Raw genomic sequence first — 11,339 nt, forward strand, 5'->3', positions numbered from 1 at the left:
GACACAATACTCTCACTGCATGGGAGTCAGTGACTTTGGAAATCACTCTGAGGTTGTTTTACACCATATTTTTCCCCTTCTGGTTTTTTTACCGTATTTCATGGGCCTTAATATTTTAATCCTTTCTCACTACAGGAATGGAGGAAGGAAGACAATTCAGCCTCAAGAAGGACTGTGGTTCTAGTGAGATGGCAGTGACTGACCACGCATGCCATGGGTGCACCTCAGGCCCCTCTGCCCCCATCACTGGATTCCAGGAGGAACACCAGGGCTGCTCACGCTAGCTTAGATAAAGCATAGCTAAACCTTGGCCCAGTGTCTTCAGAGATGCTTTTGTGAACAAGGCAAAGTTAGATTTGAGGTACAAATCACTGCAGTGTCTGTGCCTTGTTCAGTCGCTTGAGTAGTTGTAAGGACTCATACCAGGTGTTCTGTTCCAGGGCAGTGGTGCCTCCAGCGTTGTGATAGTTCCTGGGGAACATTCTGGCTGTCCTGATAGGCATTTTATCTTACTTTAATGCAGTGATGCTCAAGGCGGGGCAAGAGCTGCAAGGTGGAAGGTGGTTGAGAAGCTTTGTGCTTCCCTCCCAGGCTCGGCGCTCCATGCTCGGCTGGGCACGTGTGAGCCTCCTGTGCTGCTGGACTGCTGGGGGCCTCGAGGAAGGAGTGCTTGGAATATTTGCCCTGATTTTGGCATCTCCATGTCCATACCACTAATCCTGATTTTACAGAAGAACATCTCTAATATCCACTGCATGGAATCTGACGTCCCAGCTCCTTTGTCATTATCTGTCTGGTTTGGGGCGAGGGAATGATGCAAGCTGGTTGTACCTGAGAGGGAATAAAAAAGGAAAAGGGCAGACTTGTTGAATTGGCAGCCTGGCATAGTGTGTGACGTGGCAGGAAGGGTCCCTGTGGGAGTGCTGGGGCAGTGCTGGGTGTTGGTGCAGGGCAGGGAATCTGATCAGAGCCCAGGCCGTGTCAGCTCAGCGAGGAGGGTGAGCAGCATCCAGTCCTAACAAAAGCTTTGCTTAGTTGGCACAAACCAAAGCAGGAAAAAGAGGTGTGATGCCCTAATGTGAGCAAGGATGAAATGGTTTTGCCCAGAAGTATTTTAGTGTTTCTCAGTATACATGCTGGGGTGGGATCATCTGTCCTGCAGGCAATGCTGCTGCACTGGGATGTGCTGTCAGCTGAGGCCTCTCCATTTGCTGTTACTCCTTGGAGATGAAGGGAGAATTCCTTGCAATGTCAGCTCTGTGAAAGCTTAATTAACGTGATGTTACATGATACGGCTTCATAAATGTTTTTCTGTTAGAAGATTTTAGATATTGAGGTCCTAAAAATCCCCCCAGTCATCATCATCAAATGTCACTGTAGACATAAGTAAGACTCTGAAGATGAGGTCTGGGTATGTTTTAGGTGCTGATGTTGCTATAAATGCTCCAGTGCCAGCAACTTCTACCAACCCTCCACCATCATCTTGTTTGTGCTGATAAAGCTGTTAGCAAGACATATTTAAATTAAATGAAAGAGAAGCTTCAGCAGTGGTTCCTTTAAATCTGGATCAGTTCTGGATCTGTTTTCCATGTATCCCACAGGGATATACATACCAGCCCTGCTAAAGGGGCAATTAAGGGGTGGGATCAGGCAGCTTAAGGTGGCACTGCCATCAAAAGGAGCACTGGATTGTGCTTGGAATGCTTGGGGTCAGCTGGGGGCTCAAGGAAACTGGAGGAATTAATTATTCTGGGAAGCCAGCTAGACTAGAAGGTGGACTGTGGGTGTGAAGGACAGCTGGAGTCACTTCTTAGTCAAAACTGCTGGTACAGTCATCAGGCATGTTCCTGGCAAAAGCAAAAAAAAAACTGCACTGGAAAAAGTCCAACCCAAGGTATTGAAGGAAAGTCAGAGTAAATGGAGCAGGGGAGGACTGGTGAGCAACAAAAGGTACTTGTAAAAGCTCAGGAAGAGAAGGAGCTGCTCGAGGTGCTGTGAGGTGGGGTAGGGAGAGGCTTCTTGTTCAGCTGAAGGGAAGATGTGGTGTGCAGATGTGGTGACAGGAGTACCTGCAGTGCAGTGGCTGTGCTAAAACCAGAAGAGACTGACTGACGTGTTCCTGAGTGTAAGTGCATCGTAAGCATGGGAATTCTGGTAGGAAGTACCTCAGCTTGTCAGTCCTGGCAGTGCCTCATGAATGGAAAATGGCAAATCACAGACAAATGTTTGTTAGAGGTGGACGGTGTGGGCTGGTACAGCCCTGTTCATCTGATCTCTGCACTGCACAGTGCACTGCCATTATCCCTGCAAAGTGCAGAGCTGAGACAGGGATAACGGGAATGTGGGACACGGGGGTAATGGGAATGTGGGACAGGGGATAATGGGAATGTGGCACATGGGGATAACCAGAATGTGGGACACAGGGATAACGGGAATGTGAGATGTGGCTGTGGTGCAAATCATTCAGGGCCCGTGGAGCAGGAGGGTGCATGTGATGAGTTGTGTGGGTTCGGTTGTGTGCTCTGTACCGCCTTGTGGCACAGAAATGATGCTGTTTAGAACAGCGTCTTGAGGGGGGACCATTTCCATCTGTGTGTTCCATCGGTCTGTCTCCTTTGTCTGGGAGGTGCACGAGCCTGGCAGTGGGAAAACCATTCCACGACAGGATTTGTCAGTCTGCTGTCGATATTGTTGCATGTTTGCTTAAGGAAATGCAGTGGAAGGCTGGTGATCAGAACTTGAGAAATCTCGATGCATCTGGTTGTTCAGGGTTGGTCACAGGTGACATGGGAGTGGGGAGGTTCAGAAAGGGCAGACAGATTTCTTTCTCCCAGACAGGCTGGAGTAGAGAAGCTTTTTGGATGTTCTGTCCCCAGGTGCAGCACATGGCGCTGCTGTTGGGCTCTTCTTCCTTAAAAGGAAATCGATGGAAAGGCCCAAGCCTTGTTGTGAACTGAACAATCCTGCTTTGCTTATTCTGACAGTGAACTGTTGAGCAGTTTGGTGGTTTTCCAGCTGGGGATGGGAGATGAGGGAAGTGATGATGTTGTGTAGGGTGAGAGTGCAGTGAAGTGAACAAACTGTGCACATCAGAAACCTTCTGTTGACAGCTTCAACCAGCTCAACATGTCCCTCAGTACAGGCCGTGCTGGCACTCTAATGATCATGGACACGGCTGTTTGCGGCCCAGAGTCAGCCAAGGAGTTGTGAGGCTTGTCAAATATCAGAGTTATCTTTGTAATCCTGGGTTCAGGCGGTGTGTTCCTGATGGCTGCAGATGAAATCCAGCTGGAGGCTGTGTTTGGTGAGGGATGCAGAGCCTGCTTATCTGAGCGGGTGTGTGGCTGCCTGGGAGCCTCAGTGGTTGGAGCATCACCCCGGGACCTGCCCAGCCAGGAGGGTTGTCTGTCTGTCCATGGCTCAGTGCCACAACTGTGTCAGTACAGGCACCCAGCCCTGGGTTCTTCATTACAAAACAGGGTGTTACTCTGTGGCCATTGTCCTTGGCCATCAGGATGCTGGTGTTCCCTGTCCCCAGCCCGATCCAGAGCAGCTGGAGTCACGTTCCTGCAGGCAGCTGGGGATATTCCTGATGGGTGTGAGGGCACCTGCAGCTGTAGACTCATGGAATGGTTTGGGTTGGAAGGGACCTTAAAGCCCATCTAATTACACCCCCTGCCATGGACAGGGACACCTTCCAGTAGCCCAGGTGGCTCCAAGCCCCATCCAACCTGGCCTTGGACACTTCCAGGGATCCAGGGGCAGCCACAGCTGCTCTGGGCAACCTGTGCCAGGGCCTCCCCACCCTCACAGGGAATTTCTTCCTGATCTCCCATCTCACCCTGCCCTCTGGCACCTCTCCAGCTCTCCTGGAGCCCCTTTAGGCCCTGCAAGGGGCTCTCAGGTCTCCCTGGAGCCTTCTCTTCTCCAGCTGAACCCCCCCAGCTCTCCCAGCCTGGCTCCAGAGCAGAGGGGCTCCAGCCCTGGCAGCATCTCTGTGGCCTCCTCTGGACTCTCTGCAGCAGCTCCACGTCCTTGTGCTGTTGTTCCCCAGGGCTGGGGCAGCTCTGCAGGGGGGTCTCACCTGAGGGGGCAGAGGGGCAGAATCCCCCCATCCACTGCTGCCCACACTGTGGGATCAGCCCAGGGCACGGGGGGTTTCTGGGTGCCAGCACAAATGGCCAGGGTGTGTGGAGCTTCTTGTCCACCTACACCCCCAAGTCCTTCTCCTCAGGGCTGCTCTTACTGAGTTCTTCTCCTGGTCTGTGCTCGTGTCTGGGATTGCCCTGACCCAGGTGCAGAACCTGCACTTGGACTCGTTAAACTTGATTAATAATATAAATAAATAAAATAAATTTTTATTTAATTTATTAATAAATATTTCTTTTGCATCACTTCCATTCTCAAGAACTTTTGTTCCATCAGGAGGTTCTGTGCTCCAGTCAGTGACTGTCAGAGCTGTAAGCAAGGGGTTAACTAAAGCATAGACTTTGTTTTGATTCTGGGCTTTAATGAATAGGAGAATCATGTTCTTTTTACACCAGTGACTTTGAATAGCCAAGCAGTGCCACTGGGCTCTTATCTTAATTTTACTTTACCAACAGGGTGTATTGGGACAAGCTCTATGATTCTTTCGATTCTCTCCTCGATCCATTAGAAATTATCATCTCATTTTTTCCTGTCCTCCCAAGTTGGTGTGTGGGCTAATTCTTACAGTCTCTTTAGTGCTTTGAATTTAATGTTTTGGTTCACACACTGGTTGGCAGTTTGGATAAGGAGCAGTTGAGGAGGGGAAGCTGGTTCCAGGTTCTGCCCAGCCTGCCGAGCTGGTGTGTGGGACACTGCACTCCCAGCCCAGTCTGTGGGGCACAGGCAGCAGATGCATCTTGGTTTCTCCAATAACATATTTTCTTACTGTCTCCCAGGATGGGGAGCAGCACCCTGGGGCACAGCCAGGCTGATCTCACCAGTGCACTGGATATTCCTCGAGGGATGTGCTAAAGGAAAAGAGTCAGCAGAGCCCGTGTTTGTGGATGAGGAGGGGAGAAAAGAGCTCTTGGGAGAGCAGCTCTGCTGGAGGGGCTTACGTCAAGAAAGCTGTGTTTGAGTGTGTGGAGGGAGGGATGGGAAATGGAGGAGGGGTCCTTGTTTGTATCTGCCCATTTACAGGGTTCTTGAGTCTCTCTCTGTTTTATGTCTGCCAAATTATGGGGGTTTGCACCTTTCTCTGTACATCTGCTCTGGTGCTGTTGAGGTAAGAGGTGGCGACTGCCACTGCCCCAGTGGAGCTGCTGGAGGAGCTCAGGGTTCACCCTGGGCAGTGTCACTCAGTTATTTCTGTTCTCTGCTGCCTGGCTGTGTCACTGCTGAGGCCTGGCTGCTGCTCACCGAGCTCCTGCCTTTGCTGGATCACGAGGGGAAAGGGGAAAGGCAGATTTTATGACTGCAGGTTGAAGAGGGGATACAATTCAGGTCTGCAGGTGAAAACAGAGCCTGGGCAGTTCCCTGTGTGTGGTTTGTACGTGGTTGGAAAGGCGAAGGGGTGAGAACAGAGGTGCTTTGGTGGCTCTAGTTGTGAGCAAGTGAGTAATTGTTGCTAGGGAGGGATGTGTGTGACTGGTTCATCTCCTGCTTCAGGCTTCATGTCTAGGAACTGCGGATCAGTGCTTGGGTTGGAGGGAAGCACGATCTTGGAGAGGAGCTTGGGTAACAGCTGGCTGGGTGCAGCATCCTTGGGAACAGTTGATGATGCATGAGCAGTAGAAACCAACAATTAAAGGTCAGGATTGGCATTTTGTTGGCATTAGGAGGAGAATCATGAGAAATTCAGCCTGGCTCGAGCTGTGACACCAGCAACACGTGCCTGCCAGGTTTTAAGTGCAAAGAGCATGTGTTCTGTCTGTCTCCAATGACTGCAGCCTGTTAAAGTAAATAACTGCTTGGGATGTGGCATTTGGAGGGCAGGCAGCGAGACGGAGAAATGGAGTGAGATGTCTGGAGACAACGCTGTTCTGGAGGTGCTGTCATCATGTGCTGTTCTCAATGTTTTAGCCCCACGATCTGGTTTAAGGTTTTGCAGTTGAAGACTTCAGAATATTGAAAGGGAAACAAGGAGGAGAATGGCCAAGTACCCATTTTGTTGTGGTTCAAGGAAGGACAATGAATAGAAGATCTCTGAGGTGAGATGGCCAGGTAAGTGAAGCAGCAGCTTTGGGGTTGGGTGTAATATTTCAGCTTTATCATTCTTTCCTGTCTCTGCTGAGCTGTGGTTTGGGTAAGTCCATGTCTCAGAATGAAAGCCAAAATCTGACCTTGCAGAGTTTGAAGCCTCAAGATTCTAAGAATAGGTGTCTTTGCTCAGAATTGTAATTTAGGATGGGATTCATCCTACTGACTCAAGCTACTAAAAGTCTTAGCATCCAGTCCAAACCCATCAGTAAGAGCCTTCTGAAGACATCTCCTCCTACAATCTGAGATGGACTGCTCAGAAAGGTGCCTGGCTCTCCCTGTTGGCTGCAGGGCACTTCATCTGTGTAGTTTAAATGAGTTACATTCCTTCTAGAAAATAAAGGTAAGTGCACCGTGCACACCCGGGTGTCAGGACCTCTGCCCCTGCACAAGTGTGGCTACTCCTGACGTGGATTTCAGAGCACCTTACTCAGGGATGCTACAGCTTCTTCCCCACCTTGAGAAGTTTGAAGAAATGTGTGAAGTTTGCAGCTGGAGAGTGTCCACCATGGTGAGGGGCAACACTGCAGAACTGCCCAGGCTGGGGAAGGCCAAGGTAATGAGTTCCTGGGGCACCTCTGCACCGTGTGCTCTGCGTGGCTGAGGGCTGATGGGCTCTGTGGGGTTGGGGGGATCTGAACACCAGCCCTGGGGGCCTGGCACAGGTGCAGATGCAACTTTTAGGAAGCTACAAAGGACCTGGAGAGGGTCTTTGGACAAGGACCTGGGGTGACAGGCCAAGGGGGAATGACTTCCCACTGCCAGAGGGCAGGTTAGATGGGATATTGGGAAGAGATTTTCCCCTGTGAGGGTGGGGAGGCCCTGGCACAGGTTACCCAGAGCTGCTGTGGCTGCTCCATCCCTGGGAGTGTCCAAGGCCAGGTTGGACGGGGCTTGGAGCAACCTGGGCTGGTGGAAGGTGTCCCTGCCCGTGGCAGGGGGTGGAACAAGATGAGCTTTGAGGTTTTTTCCAAGCCAAACCGTTCTGGGATTCTCTGCATTGGAACACTTCATAAAGAATTATGAGGTAGATTTGAACTTCTGCTGGGAAAGTTTGCAGATGGTCCCACGAGCACGGGCACTGCTGTGTCCCACTGTGCTCTCGTAGCTGCGTCCCGAGGAGGAGCTGCTGAGTTCCCTGGGGCTGTGGGGTGTGATGTGCTGAGCTGCACCTGCCTGTAGGAAGGGTTGAAATACTTCATTCAGATTTTCTAGAAAGTTTCATTATCACATCAAACAAAATTGAGAGATTCCTTGTGGAAACAAAGATGTGGAGTGAATCGGAAGAGGCAGAGGTAGAAAACTGCCAGAGCACATCCCTAGGGAGGCATTCACTCCTTAAAGGTGTGAATTTAGTGTAGGTTACCTGCTGAAAAAAAAAGATATATGTGTTGCTTAGAGCTGCTTTAGAAATCTGGTTTTACAGAGAAAGTGTTCCAGCAGATTTTAAATAAAGACTTTCAAAACTTCTTGTGGAATGGAATTTTGAAAATTATTCTAGAAAACCTGCAGAGAGTAATTTTGGAACAGGTAGTATTTAAAATTAAAAAAATGGGAGGTTTGGGCTGGTGTTCACATCTGTTGTTTGGATCAGTAAAACACAAACAGATGTGTTTTGGTCCAAAGGAAGGATGGCAGCAGCACACTCTACTGACTGTGCCCTTCCAACTCCATCTCTACATCCTCAAAAGATGTAAAAAATGAAAGTCCCAGATCAAAACTCATAATTTTTATAAATTCAGATATGTAACCACAATTTGTGCTCTGGAATACAACTGCTGCTCAGAGAACCATCCTGTAGGATCAGGGCAACTTATCCACAGGCTGTAGGAACAAGCTGCTGTCTTGTGTGGAAAGTTTACACTCCAGTCATTCAGTTCAGTGCAAAGTCATTTAAGCTTTGAGTTTGTGCTCAGTCACATCCCCAGATTCCCCATGACCACTGTGGAAGTGTCATTCCCTGATCAAAGCTCGTGGGGCCAGCAGGTTGGTTTTCTGCCCGTGTTTGGGAGGTGCCCCAAAGCCAAGGACTGCTTTGACTTTTTCTGAATAACCTCAAACCCCATAAATGCCTTTTACAGGGATTTTACTTCACCAGAGAAGCTTTCTGTTACTTTTTTTCCTCAGTGAAATAACTATTTAACAGCCAGAGTCCTTCCCCCAGTTACTCCCCAATTTTATTACAATATTAATACACACCAGCCATAACCCTGGAATCACCTGTATTACCAGGCAGCTGAGATTTTTTGTTTGTAAGGAAAAAAAGGATTTCCAAGGAAGAAATGTAGGTTTGGAGCTTGTGTTCTTTCTGTACACCAGCTTTCTGTGCTGTTGGGTGTGTGCCTTGCCCTGCCTGTGCTTTTCCAATTGCGTGCAAATAAACTGAATTAGGTTTTCAGTGCCAGAACAGAGAGAGGCACCTCTTTTTCTTACAGGTGTCTGGGAAAATAAAGTACTTTGAAGGTGCAGTGTATCAGTCCATAGGATTTAATCATAGAATCACACAATGTCCTGATGGTCCTGGAGTTGGAAGGGACCCCTAAGACCATCAAGTCTTAACTCCTGGCCCTGCCCAGGGCACCCCAACAGTCCCTCCCTGTGCCTGGACTGTTGTCCAAATGCTCCTGGAGCTCTGGCAGCCTTGGGGCCGTGCCCACTGCCCTGGGGAGCCTGGGCAGTGCCCACCACCCTCTTATTTTTTAGCCTTTTTTGGAGGCTGAGTAGATGAGTTTTGATTTGCCAGGAAGAGGCCTCATTTTGCCTGGTGTGGGACATGATACTTCACCTCCCTCCTGTCCTGGTCTCCTGAACCCAGTCAGGACAGAAAAAAACTCCAGCTGATGGCCAGTGACTTTGTCCAGACCCTGTGCTACTTTCTTGTCTTCTAGAAGTCTCTTGTCCCTGAACCCCCAATAAGTTTGCCCTGTACAAGAGCTGTGCTGACATTTTGAGCACCCTGATGCTGCTGTTCCCCCACAAGCAGCAGATAAACAGTGGTGTCAGTGTCCCCCCAGCAGCAGATTATGGAAAATACAGGCGGGGTTGGGATGGTGCCACCCCAAGGACAAAGGTGGGGGCAGTGGGCACCTCTCCAGCCTCTGAACTGGGGCATTCAGTAAATCTGCCTCATTCACTTTGCCACATTTTCTTTTCCCTGTTCAAGCTGTTCAGGTGTCTCTCTTGTGCCTGTGTGCAGTGCTGGAGATGGATTGTCTTTGCTGCCTTGGCTTTTTCCCATCAGTAATGATGGCATCCCTCTGTGCTCGACCACAAACAGACTGTCAGAAGCATTTGGATTATTTCCCCCCTTCTTTTATCCTGTTAGAGTGGCACAGTGATGACAGCTCAGTTTTGGAGCTACTGGGTGGTTAAAGCTCTCCCTTGCTGTGTTTGTCACAAGGTGTGAGGCTCTATGGGCTCTGACATGACACTTGATTTTAACGTCACTATCACCAACGTCCTTCCTGCTGATTGCCCAAATCAGAACTTCTCTGCTAAAATTTATCTCAGTAGTAGGAGGCATTACCAACAATTCCAAGGCCAAGTTGGACATGGCTTGGAGCAACGTGGTCTAATGGAGGGTGTCCAAGGTGGAACAAGAGGAGCTTTCAGGTCCCTTCCAACCCAAACCATTCTGTGACTGATAAACCACAAGACCTGCAGCTCCTGGGCCATCTGTACAGAGAGGGCTTGGCTTCAGCAGCTCTGGATTTATTACTAGATGTAATATTCAGGTTTTTTAGTCATACTTTGTTCTTTATTGCAGTGGGCTTGGGGGTGTGCTGTTCAAGTTGTTTTAGTAGGGTTGCAGCCTCTGAGGGCGAGGGAAGAGCTGGGTGTGCTGGAGGGCACAGAGTTCTGTGATGGGGCTGCCAGAGGCTCATCCTGCAGCCCCAGCACTCACCCAAGGACCTCTGCCCTGGACATTCAGGCCTGCCTTTGGGTTAATTGTGTGCTGTAATGTCCAGAGCTCGTTAATGATGGGGGAATGGATGTGAGAATGGGGCTCATCTTGGCTGGCTGTGCAGGTACCTGTGCTGGTCGGCTTGGGCTCACCTGGAGGGACGTGAGCACTCCCAGGCACCAGTGACTGCACCAGAAAGGTCTCACAAATCATCCTTTTAATCTTTGCCTGTTTTAAATTGCTGCCTTGGAGCAGGTGCTTTGGAAGTGTTTGTCCAGCTGTACCTGGGGGATGTGGGTCACTGGTGTGTCCTGGAGCTGGAGCTGCCTGGAGCCTCCCCAGGGTTCCCCAGCACCTCCCCAGGGGCTTTGGGGTACCTGAGCTTGCCCCAGGTGTAAAGGAACAACCACAGAACCCTTCAGAGCCACTGGAGCTGACCTGTGTGTGTGATGCATCCAGGTGATCACAAATGGGAAAGGAGGGAGGGAGGGATGACTGGGGGAGCTGCAGAGCTTGATTTGAAATGTGGTTATTTTGGTTTGCAAATGATGTGGCTGCTCCTGTTGGGGAGCAGTTGGGCTGTGTTGTTTAAAAAGGTATAAATAACCTCACCAAGGAGGAAAGGGTGAGAAAAGGCCAAGGTTAACAGCAGTGCCTCAAGCTTACCTTGCCCAGGATTCTGGGTCTTGGAAGGCTTTTGGAAGTTAATCAGATATGGCTCATTTTGTGCAAAAGCTGGTTATTTAATGACTTCTGCTTTTCATTTGGCAAAACAGGAATGAATATTTCTTCTAAATTGGAAAATTTTTTACAACCTCTGACTCCATCATGAAAGAATTCTGCACAGAAAGTGTTTTCTTTATGTACAACTGGAGAACAGTTCAGTGATGTGAGGGGGATCTGAGCTGTGTTACAAATCCTAATGGTGTGGCAGGAAAGACCAAGAGGGAGAAGAGGGATGAGATAGCATTTTGAGAGAGAAATTAATTCAGTTACATGAATCATTGGTATAAAAGGCTCTTGTGGAGAAGGCTGCCCTGGGAAGCCTAGATTTTAAGGCTGTAATTGGAATTTGAGCTTAGGGACAGATCCTTAGCTGGGAAAATCAACACTACTGCAATTGGGCCCAGTCAATTAGTTCACTGTAATAAAACAGCTGCAGGAAGAGCTTCCAGCTGGTCCTTCCATCCCTGCAGCCAGTGGATCC

Source organism: Myiozetetes cayanensis, unplaced genomic scaffold (genome assembly GCF_022539395.1).
Source record: "Myiozetetes cayanensis isolate MyiCay16 unplaced genomic scaffold, myiCay2020 scf26, whole genome shotgun sequence".
Classification (NCBI taxonomy): domain Eukaryota; kingdom Metazoa; phylum Chordata; class Aves; order Passeriformes; family Tyrannidae; genus Myiozetetes; species Myiozetetes cayanensis.